This window comes from Acipenser ruthenus, chromosome 5 (genome assembly GCF_902713425.1).
Source record: "Acipenser ruthenus chromosome 5, fAciRut3.2 maternal haplotype, whole genome shotgun sequence".
NCBI lineage: Eukaryota > Metazoa > Chordata > Actinopteri > Acipenseriformes > Acipenseridae > Acipenser > Acipenser ruthenus.
The window spans coordinates 16,215,669-16,230,794 of NC_081193.1; positions in this window are offsets into that span (position 1 = coordinate 16,215,669).

Here is a 15,126-nt window from a genome sequence, read left to right on the forward strand (position 1 = left end):
GCCGCCGCAGGGGAGGGATACCATGGTAAATAGGTTACCTAGGTAATAGGTTACCTATTTACCATGGTATCTCTCCCCTGGGTGTGTTGTGTTTTCGTGAGCAATAATGCAGGAAAGCAGCGGGCGGGATGGCGAGCTTGTCCTGCTGCTCCAACACAAGCTACCTTAAGAGCCGGTACGATGCGGGCAATGGGTGAAGTTCGTCAGGAGTACTGCATAAAAAAACGAGTGTGTTGTCGTGGCAGTTGGTGATCAAAGAAATAAAACAAAATAAAATCAATAAATAATAATGTCATAGACTTAAAGTCATACATTTGAAGTCATAATGCATTGCAAGTGTTATTATGGAATGTTGTGCTGTGTTTTCAAGCGCTTCAATGTGCTGCTCTGCAAGGTTTGGAGACAGCGCGTGCGTTCACGGAGATCAAGAGCAGCCGGAGATCAAGAGCAGCCGTCGCAGGGGAGGGATACCATGGTAAATAGGTTACCTATTTACCATGGTATCTCTCCCCCGGGTGCGTTGTGTTTGGTGAGCAATAATGCAGGAAAGCAGCGGGCGGGATTTCGAGCTTGTACTGCTGCTCCAACACAAGCTACCTTAAGAGCCGGTACGATGCGGGCAATGGGTGAAGTTCGTCAGGAGTACTGCATAAAAAAACGAGTGTGTTGTCGTGGCAGTTGGTGATCAAAGAAATAAAACAAAATAAAATCAATAAATAATAATGTCATAGACTTAAAGTCATACCTTTGAAGTCATAATGCATTGCAAGTGTTATTATGGAATGTTGTGCTGTGTTTTCAAGCGCTTCAATGTGCTGCTATGCAAGGTTTGGAGACAGCGCCTATTTACCATGGTATCTCTCCCCTGGGTGCGTTGTGTTTTCGTGAGCAATAATGCAGGAAAGCAGCGGGCGGGATAGCGAGCTTGTCCTGCTGCTCCAACACAAGCTACCTTAAGAGCCGGTACGATGCGGGCAATGGGTGAAGTTCGTCAGGAGTACTGCTTAAAAAAAACGAGTGTGTTGTCGTGGCAGTTGGTGATCAAAGAAATAAAACAAAATAAAATCAATAAATAATAATGTCATAGACTAAAAGTCATACCTTTGAAGTCATAATGCATTGCAAGTTTTATTAGGGAATGTTGTGCTGTGTTTTCAAGCTCTTCAATGTGCTGCTCTGCAAGGTTTGGAGACAGCGCGTGCGTTCACGGAGATCAAGAGCAGCCGGCGATCAAGAGCAGCCGCCGCAGGGGAGGGATACCATGGTAAATAGGTTACCTATTTACCATGGTATCTCTCCCCTGGGTGCGTTGTGTTTTGGTGAGCAATAATGCAGGAAAGCAGCGGGCGGGATGGCGAGCTTGTCCTGCTGCTCCAACACAAGCTACCTTAAGAGCCGGTACGATGCGGGCAATGGGTGAAGTTCGTCATTAGTACTGCATAAAAAAAACGAGTGTGATGTCGTGGCAGTTGGTGATCAAAGAAATAAAACAAAATAAAATCAATAAATAATAATGTCATAGACTTAAAGTCATACCTTTGAAGTCATAATGCATTGCAAGTGTTATTATGGAATGTTGTGCTGTGTGTTCAAGCGCTTCAATGTGCTGCTCTGCTAGGTTTGGAGACAGCGGGTGCGTTCACGGAGATCATGAGCAGCCGGAGATCAAGAGCAGCCGCCGCAGGGGAGGGATACCATGGTAAATAGGTTACCTAGGTAGTAGGTTACCTATTTACCATGGTATCTCTCCCCTGGGTGCGTTGTGTTTTCGTGAGCAATAATGCAGGAAAGCAGCGGGCGGGATGGCGAGTTTGTCCTGCTGCTCCAACACAAGCTACCTTAAGAGCCGGTACGATGCGGGCAATGGGTGAAGTTCGTCAGGAGTACTGCATAAAAAAACGAGTGTGTTGTCGTGGCAGTTGGTGATCAAAGAAATAAAACAAAATAAAATCAATAAATAATAATGTCATAGACTTAAAGTCATACCTTTGAAGTCATAATGCATTGCAAGTGTTATTAGGGAATGTTGTGCTGTGTTTTCAAGCGCTTCAATGTGCTGCTCTGCAAGGTTTGGAGACAGCGGGTGCGTTCACGGAGATCATGAGCAGCCGGAGATCAAGAGCAGCCGCCGCAGGGGAGGGATACCATGGCAAATAGGTTACCTATTTACCATGGTATCTCTCCCCTGGGTGCGTTGTGTTTTCGTGAGCAATAATGCAGGAAAGCAGCGGGCGGGATGGCGAGCTTGTCCTGCTGCTCCAACACAAGCTACCTTAAGAGCCGGTACGATGCGGGCAATGGGTGAAGTTCGTCAGGAGTACTGCATAAAAAAAACGAGTGTGTTGTCGTGGCAGTTGGTGATCAAAGAAATAAAACAAAATAAAATCAATAAATAATAATGTCATAGACTTAAAGTCATACCTTTGAAGTCATAATGCATTGCAAGTGTTATTAGGGAATGTTGTGCTGTGTTTTCAAGCGCTTCAATGTGCTGCTCTGCAAGGTTTGGAGACAGCGGGTGCGTTCACGGAGATCAAGAGCAGCCGGAGATCAAGAGCAGCCGCCGCAGGGGAGGGATACCATGGTAAATAGGTTACCTATTTACCATGGTATCTCTCCCCTGGGTGCGTTGTGTTTTGGTGAGCAATAATGCAGGAAAGCAGCGGGCGGGATGGCGAGTTTGTCCTGCTGCTCCAACACAAGCTACCTTAAGAGCCGGAACGATGCGGGCAATTGGTGAAGTTCGTCAGGAGTACTGCATAAAAAAAACGAGTGTGTTGTCGTGGCAGTTGGTGATCAAAGAAATAAAACAAAATAAAATCAATAAATAATAATGTCATAGACTTAAAGTCATACCTTTGAAGTCATAATGCATTGCAAGTGTTATTAGGGAATGTTGTGCTGTGTTTTAAAGCGCTTCAATGTGCTGCTCTGCAAGGTTTGGAGACAGCGCGTGCGTTCACGGAGATCAAGAGCAGCCGGAGATCAAGAGCAGCCGCCGCAGGGGAGGGATACCATGGTAAATAGTGTGTTTCTCCCCCTGCGGCGGCTGGGGTATCCCTCCCCCTGCGACGGCTGCTCTGCAAGGTTTGGAGACAGCGGGTGCGTTCACGGAGATCATGAGCAGCCGGAGATCAAGAGCAGCCGCCGCAGGGGAGGGATACCATGGTAAATAGGTTACCTATTTACCATGGTATCTCTCCCCTGGGTGCGTTGTGTTTTCGTGAGCAATAATGCAGGAAAGCAGCGGGCGGGATGGCGAGCTTGTCCTGCTGCTCCAACACAAGCTACCTTAAGAGCCGGTACGATGCGGGCAATGGGTGAAGTTCGTCAGGAGTACTGCATAAAAAAACGAGTGTGTTGTCGTGGCAGTTGGTGATCAAAGAAATAAAACAAAATAAAATCAATAAATAATAATGTCATAGACTTAAAGTCATACCTCTGAAGTCATAATGCATTGCAAGTGTTATTAGGGAATGTTGTGCTGTGTTTTCAAGCGCTTCAATGTGCTGCTCTGCAAGGTTTGGAGACAGCGAGTGCGTTCACGGAGATCACGAGCAGCCGGAGATCAAGAGCAGCCGCCGCAGGGGAGGGTTACCATGGTAAATAGTGTGTTTCTCCCCCTGCGGCGGCTGGGGTATCCCTCCCCCTGCGGCGGCTGCTCTGCAAGGTTTGGAGACAGCGGGTGCGTTCACGGAGATCATGAGCAGCTGGAGATCAAGAGCAGCCGCCGCAGGGGAGGGATACCATGGTAAATAGGTCACCTATTTACCATGGTATCTCTCCCCTGGGTGCGTTGTGTTTTCGTGAGCAATAATGCAGGAAAGCAGCGGGTGGGATGGCGAGCTTGTCCTGCTGCTCCAACACAAGCTACCTTAAGAGCCGGTACGATGCGGGCAATGGGTGAAGTTCGTCAGGAGTACTGCATAAAAAAACGAGTATGTTGTCGTGGCAGTTGGTGATCAAAGAAATAAAACAAAATAAAATCAATAAATAATAATGTCATAGACTTAAAGTCATACCTCTGAAGTCATAATGTATTGCAAGTGTTATTAGGGAATGTTGTGCTGTGTTTTTAAGTGCTTCAATGTGCTGCTCTGCAAGGTTTGGAGACAGCGGGTGCGTTCACGGAGATCATGAGCAGCCGGAGATCAAGAGCAGCCGCCGCAGGGGAGGGATACCATGGTAAATAGGTTACCTATTTACCATGGTATCTCTCCCCTGGGTGCGTTGTGTTTTCGTGAGCAATAATGCAGGAAAGCAGCGGGCGGGATGGCGAGCTTGTCCTGCTGCTCCAACACAAGCTACCTTAAGAGCCGGTACGATGCGGACAATGGGTGTAGTTCGTCAGGAGTACTGCATAAAAAAAACGAGTGTGTTGTCGTGGCAGTTGGTGATCAAAGAAATAAAACAAAATAAAATCAATAAATAATAATGTCATAGACTTAAAGTCATACCTTTGAAGTCATAATGCATTGCAAGTGTTATTATGGAATGTTGTGCTGTGTTTTCAAGCGCTTCAATGTGCTCCTCTGCAAGGTTTGGAGACAGCGGGTGCGTTCACGGAGATCATGAGCAGCCGGAGATCAAGAGCAGCCGCCGCAGGGGAGGGATACCATGGTAAATAGGTTACCTATTTACCATGGTATCTCTCCCCTGGGTGCGTTGTGTTTTCGTGAGCAATAATGCAGGAAAGCAGCGGGCGGGATGGCGAGCTTGTCCTGCTGCTCCAACACAAGCTACCTTAAGAGCCGGTACGATGCGGGCAATGGGTGAAGTTCGTCAGGAGTACTGCATAAAAAAAAACGAGTGTGTTGTCGTGGCAGTTGGTGATCAAAGAAATAAAACAAAATAAAATCAATAAATAATAATGTAATAGACTTAAAGTCATACCTTTGAAGTCATAATGCATTGTAAGTCTTATTATGGAATGTTGTGCTGTGTTTTCAAGCGCTTCAATGTGCTGCTCTGCAAGGTTTGGAGACAGCGGGTGCGTTCACGGAGATCAAGAGCAGCCGGAGATCAAGAGCAGCCGCCGCAGGGGAGGGATACCATGGTAAATAGGTTACCTATTTACCATGGTATCTCTCCCCTGGGTGCGTTGTGTTTTGGTGAGCAATAATGCAGGAAAGCAGCGGGCGGGATGGCGAGCTTGTCCTGCTGCTCCAACACAAGCTACCTTAAGAGCCGGTACGATGCGGGCAATTGGTGAAGTTCGTCAGGAGTACTGCATAAAAAAACGAGTGAGTTGTCGTGGCAGTTGGTGATCAAAGAAATAAAACAAAATAAAATCAATAAATAATAATGTCATAGACTTAAAGTCATACCTTTGAAGTCATAATGCATTGCAAGTGTTATTAGGGAATGTTGTGCTGTGTTTTCAAGCGCTTCAATGTGCTGCTCTGCAAGGTTTGGAGACAGCGCGTGCGTTCACGGAGATCAAGAGCAGCCGGAGATCAAGAGCAGCCGCCGCAGGGGAGGGATACCATGGTAAATAGTGTGTTTCTCCCCCTGCGGCGGCTGGGGTATCCCTCCCCCTGCGGCGGCTGCTCTGCAAGGTTTGGAGACAGCAGGTGCGTTCACGGAGATCATGAGCAGCCGGAGATCAAGAGCAGCCGCCGCAGGGGAGGGATACCATGGTAAATAGGTTACCTATTTACCATGGTATCTCTCCCCTGGGTGCGTTGTGTTTTCGTGAGCAATAATGCAGGAAAGCAGCGGGCGGGATGGCGAGCTTGTCCTGCTGCTCCAACACAAGCTACCTTAAGAGCCGGTACGATGCGGGCAATGGGTGAAGTTCGTCAGGAGTACTGCATAAAAAAACGAGTGTGTTGTCGTGGCAGTTGGTGATCAAAGAAATAAAACAAAATAAAATCAATAAATAATAATGTCATAGACTTAAAGTCATACCTCTGAAGTCATAATGCATTGCAAGTGTTATTAGGGAATGTTGTGCTGTGTTTTCAAGCGCTTCAATGTGCTGCTCTGCAAGGTTTGGAGACAGCGGGTGCGTTCACGGAGATCATGAGCAGCCGGAGATCAAGAGCAGCCGCCGCAGGGGAGGGATACCATGGTAAATAGGTCACGAAAACACAACGCAATCCCGCCCGCTGCTTTCCTGCATTATTGCTCACGAAAACACAACGCACCCAGGGGAGGGATACCATGGTAAATAGGTTACCTATTTACCATGGTATCTCTCCCCTGGGTGCGTTGTGTTTTCGTGAGCAATAATGCAGGAAAGCAGCGGGCGGGATGGCGAGCTTGTCCTGTTGCTCCAACACAAGCTACCTTAAGAGCCGGTACGATGCGGGCAATGGGTGAAGTTCGTCAGGAGTACTGCATAAAAAAAACGAGTGTGTTGTCGTGGCAGTTGGTGATCAAAGAAATAAAACAAAATAAAATCAATAAATAATAATGTCATAGACTTAAAGTCATACCTTTGAAGTCATAATGCATTGTAAGTCTTATTATGGAATGTTGTGCTGTGTTTTCAAGCGCTTCAATGTGCTGCTCTGCAAGGTTTGGAGACAGCGGGTGCGTTCACGGAGATCAAGAGCAGCCGGAGATCAAGAGCAGCCGCCGCAGGGGAGGGATACCATGGTAAATAGGTTACCTATTTACCATGGTATCTCTCCCCTGGGTGCGTTGTGTTTTCGTGAGCAATAATGCAGGAAAGCAGCGGGCGGGATGGCGAGCTTGTCCTGCTGCTCCAACACAAGCTACCTTAAGAGCCGGTACGATGCGGGCAATGGGTGAAGTTCGTCAGGAGTACTGCATAAAAAAAACGAGTGTGTTGTCGTGGCAGTTGGTGATCAAAGAAATAAAACAAAATAAAATCAATAAATAATAATGTCATAGACTTAAAGTCATACCTTTGAAGTCATAATGCATTGCAAGTGTTATTAGGGAATGTTGTGCTGTGTTTTCAAGCGCTTCAATGTGCTGCTCTGCAAGGTTTGGAGACAGCGCGTGCGTTCACGGAGATCAAGAGCAGCCGGAGATCAAGAGCAGCCGCCGCAGGGGAGGGATACCATGGTAAATAGTGTGTTTCTCCCCCTGCGGCGGCTGGGGTATACCTCCCCCTGCAGCGGCTGCTCTGCAAGGTTTGGAGACAGCGGGTGCGTTCACGGAGATCATGAGCAGCCGGAGATCAAGAGCAGCCGCCGCAGGGGAGGGATACCATGGTAAATAGGTTACCTATTTACCATGGTATCTCTCCCCTGGGTGCGTTGTGTTTTCGTGAGCAATAATGCAGGAAAGCAGCGGGCGGGATGGCGAGCTTGTCCTGCTGCTCCAACACAAGCTACCTTAAGAGCCGGTACGATGCGGGCAATGGGTGAAGTTCGTCAGGAGTACTGCATAAAAAAACGAGTGTGTTGTCGTGGCAGTTGGTGATCAAAGAAATAAAACAAAATAAAATCAATAAATAATAATGTCATAGACTTAAAGTCATACCTCTGAAGTCATAATGCATTGCAAGTGTTATTAGGGAATGTTGTGCTGTGTTTTCAAGCGCTTCAATGTGCTGCTCTGCAAGGTTTGGAGACAGCGGGTGCGTTCACGGAGATCATGAGCAGCCGGAGATCAAGAGCAGCCGCCGCAGGGGAGGGATACCATGGTAAATAGGTTACCTATTTACCATGGTATCTCTCCCCTGGGTGCGTTGTGTTTTTTTGAGCAATAATGCAGGAAAGCAGCGGGCGGGATGGCGAGCTTGTCCTGCTGCTCCAACACAAGCTACCTTAAGAGCCGGTACGATTCGGGCAATGGGTGAAGTTCGTCAGGAGTACTGCATATAAAAAACGAGTGTGTTGTCGTGGCAGTTGGTGATCAAAGAAATAAAACAAAATAAAATCAATAAATAATAATGTCATAGACTTAAAGTCATACCTTTGAAGTCATAATGCATTGTAAGTCTTATTATGGAATGTTGTGCTGTGTTTTCAAGCGCTTCAATGTGCTGCTCTGCAAGGTTTGGAGACAGCGGGTGCGTTCACGGAGATCAAGAGCAGCCGGAGATCAAGAGCAGCCGCCGCAGGGGAGGGATACCATGGTAAATAGTGTGTTTCTCCCCCTGCGGCGGCTGGGGTATCCCTCCCCCTGCGGCGGCTGCTCTGCAAGGTTTGGAGACAGCGGGTGCGTTCACGGAGATCATGAGCAGCCGGAGATCAAGAGCAACCGCCGCAGGGGAGGGATACCATGGTAAATAGGTTACCTATTTACCATGGTATCTCTCCCCTGGGTGCGTTGTGTTTTCGTGAGCAATAATGCAGGAAAGCAGCGGGCGGGATGGCGAGCTTGTCCTGCTGCTCCAACACAAGCTACCTTAAGAGCCGGTACGATGCGGGCAATGGGTGAAGTTCGTCAGGAGTACTGCATATAAAAAACGAGTGTGTTGTCGTGGCAGTTGGTGATCAAAGAAATAAAACAAAATAAAATCAATAAATAATAATGTCATAGACTTAAAGTCATACCTTTGAAGTCATAATGCATTGTAAGTCTTATTATGGAATGTTGTGCTGTGTTTTCAAGCGCTTCAATGTGCTGCTCTGCAAGGTTTGGAGACAGCGGGTGCGTTCACGGAGATCAAGAGCAGCCGGAGATCAAGAGCAGCCGCCGCAGGGGAGGGATACCATGGTAAATAGTGTGTTTCTCCCCCTGCGGCGGCTGGGGTATCCCTCCCCCTGCGGCGGCTGCTCTGCAAGGTTTGGAGACAGCGGGTGCGTTCACGGAGATCATGAGCAGCCGGAGATCAAGAGCAGCCGCCGCAGGGGAGGGATACCATGGTAAATAGGTTACCTATTTACCATGGTATCTCTCCCCTGGGTGCGTTGTGTTTTGGTGAGCAATAATGCAGGAAAGCAGCGGGCGGGATGGCGCGCTTGTCCTGCTGCTCCAACACAAGCTACCTTAAGAGCCGGTACGATGCGGGCAATGGGTGAAGTTCGTCAGGAGTACTGCATAAAAAAACGAGTGTGTTGTCGTGGCAGTTGGTGATCAAAGAAATAAAACAAAATAAAATCAATAAATAATAATGTCATAGACTTAAAGTCATACCTTTGAAGTCATAATGCATTGCAAGTGTTATTAGGGAATGTTGTGCTGTGTTTTCAAGCGCTTCAATGTGCTGCTCTGCAAGGTTTGGAGACAGCGGGTGCGTTCACGGAGATCAAGAGCAGCCGGAGATCAAGAGCAGCCGCCGCAGGGGAGGGATACCATGGTAAATAGGTTACCTATTTACCATGGTATCTCTCCCCTGGGTGCGTTGTGTTTTGGTGAGCAATAATGCAGGAAAGCAGCGGGCGGTATGGCGAGCTTGTCCTGCTGCTCCAACACAAGCTACCTTAAGAGCCGGTACGATGCGGGCAATGGGTGAAGTTCGTCAGGAGTACTGCATAAAAAAAACGAGTGTGTTGTCGTGGCAGTTGGTGATCAAAGAAATAAAACAAAATAAAATCAATAAATAATAATGTCATAGACTTAAAGTCATACCTTTGAAGTCATAATGCATTGCAAGTGTTATTATGGAATGTTGTGCTGTGTTTTCAAGCGCTTCAATGTGCTGCTCTGCAAGGTTTGGAGACAGCGCGTGCGTTCACGGAGATCAAGAGCAGCCGGAGATCAAGAGCAGCCGCCGCAGGGGAGGGATACCATGGGAAATAGGTTACCTATTCGTGAGCGTTACCTATTTACCATGGTATCTCTCCCCTGGGTGCGTTGTGTTTTCGTGAGCAATAATGCAGGAAAGCAGCGGGCGGGATGGCGAGCTTGTCCTGCTGCTCCAACACAAGCTACCTTAAGAGCCGGTACGATGCGGGCAATGGGTGAAGTTCGTCAGGAGTACTGCATAAAAAAAACGAGTGTGTTGTCGTGGCAGTTGGTGATCAAAGAAATAAAACAAAATAAAATCAATAAATAATAATGTCATAGACTTAAAGTCATACCTTTGAAGTCATAATGCATTGCAAGTGTTATTAGGGAATGTTGTGCTGTGTTTTCAAGCGCTTCAATGTGCTGCTCTGCAAGGTTAGGAGACAGCGGGTGCGTTCACGGAGATCATGAGCAGCCGGAGATCAAGAGCAGCCGCCGCAGGGGAGGGATACCATGGTAAATAGGTTACCTTATAATAATTTACCATGGTATCTCTCCCCTGGGTGCGTTGTGTTTTCGTGAGCAATAATGCAGGAAAGCAGCGGGCGGGATGGCGAGCTTGTCCTGCTGCTCCAACACAAGCTACCTTAAGAGCCGGTACGATGCGGGCAATGGGTGAAGTTCGTCAGGAGTACTGCATAAAAAAAAAACGAGTGTGTTGTCGTGGCAGTTGGTGATCAAAGAAATAAAACAAAATAAAATCAATAAATAATAATGTCATAGACTTAAAGTCATACCTTTGAAGTCATAATGCATTGCAAGTGTTATTAGGGAATGTTGTGCTGTGTTTTCAAGCGCTTCAATGTGCTGCTCTGCAAGGTTTGGAGACAGCGGGTGCGTTCACGGAGATCATGAGCAGCCGGAGATCAAGAGCAGCCGCCGCAGGGGAGATACCATGGTAAATAGGTTACCTATTTACCATGGTATCTCTCCCCTGGGTGCGTTGTGTTTTGGTGAGCAATAATGCAGGAAAGCAGCGGGCGGGATGGCGAGCTTGTCCTGCTGCTCCAACACAAGCTACCTTAAGAGCCGGTACGATGCGGGCAATGGGTGATGTTCGTCAGGAGTACTGCATAAAAAAAACGAGTGTGTTGTCGTGGCAGTTGGTGATCAAAGAAATAAAACAAAATAAAATCAATAAATAATAATGTCATAGACTTAAAGTCATACCTTTGAAGTCATAATGCATTGCAAGTGTTATTATGGAATGTTGTGCTGTGTTTTCAAGCGCTTCAATGTGCTGCTCTGCAAGGTTTGGAGACAGCGCGTGCGTTCACGGAGATCAAGAGCAGCCGGAGATCAAGAGCAGCCGCCGCAGGGGAGGGATACCATGGTAAATAGGTTACCTATTTACCATGGTATCTCTCCCCTGGGTGCGTTGTGTTTTGTCGAGCAATAATGCAGGAAAGCAGCGGGCGGGATGGCGAGCTTGTCCTGCTGCTGCAACACAAGCTACCTTAAGAGCCGGTACGATGCGGGCAATGGGTGAAGTTAGTCAGGAGTACTGCATAAAAAAACGAGTGTGTTGTCGTGGCAGTTGGTGATAAAAGAAATAAAACAAAATAAAATCAATAAATAATAATGTCATAGACCTAAAGCCATACCTTTGAAGTCATAATGCATTGCACGTTTTATTAGGGAATGTTGTGCTGTGTTTTCAAGCGCTTCAATGTGCTGCTCTGCAAGGTTTGGAGACAGCGCGTGCGTTCACGGAGATCAAGAGCAGCCGGAGATCAAGAGCAGCCGCCGCAGGGGAGGGATACCATGGTATCTCTCCCCTGGGTGCGTTGTGTTTTGGTGAGCAATAATGCAAGAAAGCAGCGGGCGGGATGGCGAGCTTGTCCTGCTGCTCCAACACAAGCTAAATTAAGAGCCGGTACGATGCGGGCAATGGGTGAAGTTCGTAAGGAGTACTGCATAAAAAAACGAGTGTGTTGTCATGGCAGTTGGTGATCAAAGAAATAAAACAAAATAAAATCAATAAATAATAATGTCATAGACTTAAAGTCATACCTTTGAAGTCATAATGCATTACAAGTGTTATTAGGGAATGTTGTGCTGTGTTTTCAAGCGCTTCAATGTGCTGCTCTGCAAAGGTTTGGAGACAGCGCGTGCGTTCACGGAGATCAAGAGCAGCCAGCGCAAAACACAAGGCACCCAGGGGAGAGATACCATGGTAAATAGGTTACCTATTTACCTATTTTTGTTTCGGCGAACGGTTTTGGTGAGCAGTAATGCAGGAAAGCAGCGGGCGGGATGGCGAGCTTGTCCTGCTGCTCCAACACAAGCTACCTTAAGAGCCGGTACGATGCGGGCAATGGGTGAAGTTCGTCAGGAGTACTGCATAAAAAAAACGAGTGTGTTGTCGTGGCAGTTGGTGATCAAAGAAATAAAACAAAATAAAATCAATAAATAATAATGTCATAGACTTAAAGTCATACCTTTGAAGTCATAATGCATTGCAAGTGTTATTAGGGAATGTTGTGCTGTGTTTTCAAGCGCTTCAATGTGCTGCTCTGCAAGGTTTGGAGACAGCGGGTGCGTTCACGGAGATCATGAGCAGCCGGAGATCAAGAGCAGCCGCAGCAGGGGAGGGATACCATGGTAAATATGTTACCTATTTACCATGGTATCTCTCCCCTGGGTGCGTTGTGTTTTCGTGAGCAATAATGCAGGAAAGCAGCGGGCGGGATGGCGAGCTTGTCCTGCTGCTCCAACACAAGCTACCTTAAGAGCCGTTACGATGCGGGTAATGGGTGAAGTTCGTCAGGAGTACTGCATAAAAAAACGAGTGTGTTGTCGTGGCAGTTGGTGATCAAAGAAATAAAATAAAACAAAATAAAATCAATAAATAATAATGTCATAGACTTAAAGTCATACCTTTGAAGTCATAATGCATTGCAAGTGTTATTATGGAATGTTGTGCTGTGTTTTCAAGCGCTTCAATGTGCTGCTTTGCAAGGTTTGGAGACAGCGGGTGCGTTCACGGAGGTCAAGAGCAGCCGGAGATCAAGAGCAGCCGCCGCAGGGGAGGGATACCATGGTAAATAGGTTACCTATTTACCATGGTATCTCTCCCCTGGGTGCGTTGTGTTTTCGTGAGCAATAATGCAGGAAAGCAGCGGGCGGGATGGCGAGCTTGTCCTGCTGCTCCGACACAAGCTACCTTAAGAGCCGGTACGATGCGGGCAATGGGTGAAGTTCGTCAGGAGTACTGCATAAAAAAACGAGTGTGTTGTCGTGGCAGTTGGTGATCAAAGAAATAAAACAAAATAAAATCAATAAATAATAATGTCATAGACTTAAAGTCATACCTTTGAAGTCATAATGCATTGCAAGTGTTATTAGGGAATGTTGTGCTGTGTTTTCAAGCGCTTCAATGTGCTGCTCTGCAAGGTTTGGAGACAGCGGGTGCGTTCACGGAGATCATGAGCAGCCGGAGATCAAGAGCAGCCGCCGCAGGGGAGGGATACCATGGTAAATAGGTTACCTATTCGTGAGCGTTACCTATTTACCATGGTATCTCTCCCCTGGGTGCGTTGTGTTTTCGTGAGCAATAATGCAGGAAAGCAGCGGGCGGGATGGCGAGCTTGTCCTGCTGCTCCAACACAAGCTACCTTAAGAGCCGGTACGATGCGGGCAATGGGTGAAGTTCGTCAGGAGTACTGCATAAAAAAAACGAGTGTGTTGTCGTGGCAGTTGGTGATCAAAGAAATAAAACAAAATAAAATCAATAAATAATAATGTCATAGACTTAAAGTCATACCTTTGAAGTCATAATGCATTGCAAGTGTTATTAGGGAATGTTGTGCTGTGTATTCAAGCGCTTCAATGTGCTGCTCTGCAAGGTTTGGAGACAGCGGGTGCGTTCACGGAGATCATGAGCAGCCGGAGATCAAGAGCAGCCGCAGCAGGGGAGATACCATGGTAAATAGGTTACCTATTTACCATGGTATCTCTCCCCTGGGTGCGTTGTGTTTTCGTGAGCAATAATGCAGGAAAGCAGCGGGCGGGATGGCGAGCTTGTCCTGCTGCTCCAACACAAGCTACCTTAAGAGCCGGTACGATGCGGGCAATGGGTGAAGTTCGTCAGGAGTACTGCATAAAAAAACGAGTGTGTTGTCGTGGCAGTTGGTGATCAAAGAAATAAAACAAAATAAAATCAATAAATAATAATGTCATAGACTTAAAGTCATACCTTTGAAGTCATAATGCATTGCAAGTGTTATTAGGGAATGTTGTGCTGTGTTTTCAAGCGCTTCAATGTGCTGCTCTGCAAGGTTTGGAGACAGCGGGTGCGTTCACGGAGATCATGAGCAGCCGGAGATCAAGAGCAGCCGCAGCAGGGGAGGGATACCATGGTAAATATGTTACCTATTTACCATGGTATCTCTCCCCTGGGTGCGTTGTGTTTTCGTGAGCAATAATGCAGGAAAGCAGCGGGCGGGATGGCGAGCTTGTCCTGCTGCTCCAACACAAGCTACCTTAAGAGCCGTTACGATGCGGGTAATGGGTGAAGTTCGTCAGGAGTACTGCATAAAAAAACGAGTGTGTTGTCGTGGCAGTTGGTGATCAAAGAAATAAAATAAAACAAAATAAAATCAATAAATAATAATGTCATAGACTTAAAGTCATACCTTTGAAGTCATAATGCATTGCAAGTGTTATTATGGAATGTTGTGCTGTGTTTTAAAGCGCTTCAATGTGCTGCTTTGCAAGGTTTGGAGACAGCGGGTGCGTTCACGGAGGTCAAGAGCAGCCGGAGATCAAGAGCAGCCGCCGCAGGGGAGGGATACCATGGTAAATAGGTTACCTATTTACCATGGTATCTCTCCCCTGGGTGCGTTGTGTTTTCGTGAGCAATAATGCAGGAAAGCAGCGGGCGGGATGGCGAGCTTGTCCTGCTGCTCCGACACAAGCTACCTTAAGAGCCGGTACGATGCGGGCAATGGGTGAAGTTCGTCAGGAGTACTGCATAAAAAAACGAGTGTGTTGTCGTGGCAGTTGGTGATCAAAGAAATAAAACAAAATAAAATCAATAAATAATAATGTCATAGACTTAAAGTCATACCTTTGAAGTCATAATGCATTGCAAGTGTTATTAGGGAATGTTGTGCTGTGTTTTCAAGCGCTTCAATGTGCTGCTCTGCAAGGTTTGGAGACAGCGGGTGCGTTCACGGAGATCATGAGCAGCCGGAGATCAAGAGCAGCCGCCGCAGGGGAGGGATACCATGGTAAATAGGTTACCTATTCGTGAGCGTTACCTATTTACCATGGTATCTCTCCCCTGGGTGCGTTGTGTTTTCGTGAGCAATAATGCAGGAAAGCAGCGGGCGGGATGGCGAGCTTGTCCTGCTGCTCCAACACAAGCTACCTTAAGAGCCGGTACGATGCGGGCAATGGGTGAAGTTCGTCAGGAGTACTGCAAAAAAAAAAACGAGTGTGTTGTCGTGGCAGTTGGTGATCAAAGAA